Source organism: Salvia splendens, chromosome 13 (assembly GCF_004379255.2).
Source record: "Salvia splendens isolate huo1 chromosome 13, SspV2, whole genome shotgun sequence".
In the NCBI taxonomy this organism is placed as follows: domain Eukaryota; kingdom Viridiplantae; phylum Streptophyta; class Magnoliopsida; order Lamiales; family Lamiaceae; genus Salvia; species Salvia splendens.
Genome location: NC_056044.1, coordinates 26,057,896 through 26,059,537, shown reverse-complemented (window position 1 = coordinate 26,059,537; position 1,642 = coordinate 26,057,896). Strand labels below are relative to the sequence as shown.

At 35.9% G+C, this 1,642-nt stretch overlaps 1 long non-coding RNA gene across 1 annotated transcript; it reads left to right on the top strand.

The window, feature by feature from the left end:
* Nucleotides 1-292: 292 nt before the first annotated feature.
* Nucleotides 293-1,288, top strand: LOC121761634. The gene is made up of 2 exons (XR_006042058.1): nucleotides 293-755; nucleotides 871-1,288. It is a non-coding gene; the product is annotated as an uncharacterized LOC121761634 (long non-coding RNA).
* Nucleotides 1,289-1,642: the final 354 nt, after the last annotated feature.

Sequence of the window (1,642 nt, the reverse complement as noted above, 5' to 3'; positions counted from 1 at the left end):
ATCGGGAGAATATTAGACGGGATATTTAGACGACAATTAGGGAGATTTGATTGAGGAAATCTTACCTTGTATAGTACTCCCTAGGCCTATATATGATGTATCAATTCATTGTCAATAAAAACAACACACAACTATACAATTCTACAACCATATCCTGGTTGTATGGAATGGCTTGAAAAATAATTTCATGATAATTAGAATCGTCGATCGAACTATCCAATTTTAATTCCATCGCAAAGTGTGGATAATTGATAAAAAAAACACAAAACAAAACCAAATTAATGGTTGTTTATTAAACACTTGACATTTCTAAAATATGGAACCGACACTTTTAGTTACCAATTTACCTCTAACTAACTTAATGGAGATGGTATTATCATGCAGTAATTTATTTTCTATTCTTGTAACTAACCTTTCAATTTTTCATGTAAATTATTTTAGTGTGAAGTTTATATAATTGGGTGTTGAGCAGAATTTGCTGGAGAAGTGTGTCGTTGTGACGGAGATCAGTGGTTCTTCTTCACCACGATGCAAGAAAGGGAAGCCCGCGGAGGAAGACCTAATCGCCTAACCGAGGCTGGATACTGGAAAGCTACTGGCTCTCCTTGTGATGTTTATACTTGTCAAAATATCCGAATCGGAAGGAAAAAAACCATGGTATTTTACGAGGGCCAAGCTCCCCCGGGTCTAAAACTAGCTGGAAAATGAACGAGTATAAACTCTATTATCAATCTTCTGCTGCTGCTATTCCTCGGGTCTGTTTCTAGGGCTTTACTAGTTCAGACTTGATTACAGGGTTTATAATGTGAGTATTCGATAATGATGAATTAATTTGAATGTTTATTTGAATTACTTGTCATGCAAATTAAGTTGAAGGAAGAGCTCAGCTTGTGCCGAGTTTACAAGAGATCCAAATATCCGAGGGCGTTTGATAGGCGGCCGGTGGCGTTGCACCATCACCATCAAAGTAGTGATGAGGCTGTGATGATAACTGAAGATCAGCAGAATTCAGCTGTGGAAAATGAAGTTGATTTGGATATGGCAACGGAAATTGAACCCTTACAAGATTCGGAAATAGTCATGTTGCTGAACTGTTTTGACATATGAGAGATTTGTCAAAATACTGATTTAGAGTACTAGTATATCTGGATTAGCATAATCTTACATATGTAGCAGTATAACATTATTTGTAAGCAACATGGTTGATTAATGTTCTTTCGAAGAACAAATTAGCAGCTGGCTGGGGATTGATCTAGTTATCAATGAAGTGTTGGAATATTTATGTTTGGATTCTGTTGTCATGATCGAGTTTCATGTTTTTTTATACATATATTAGTATCAATGAAATGCATATTGTTACGTGTAGTGCAGGTTTAGTATGATAGTGCGAAAATTGGCAATTACTATGTTGGACGATTTGCCAGATTATACACTTTTTTAAAAATATGTGAGCATTGTTTAGACTGGACACGGACGGTTCAACCGGCCGACTATTCATGATCGAATTGGCCAATTTTCTCGGTTCAAAGGGTTTCATTTATAAGGATCCATCCTATAATCAATTGGTTATAGGAGAAGAGATCCATGAAACTTATATAGTGGTCAGTTATCTTTTCATAGAGATGCATGATATTGTATATTC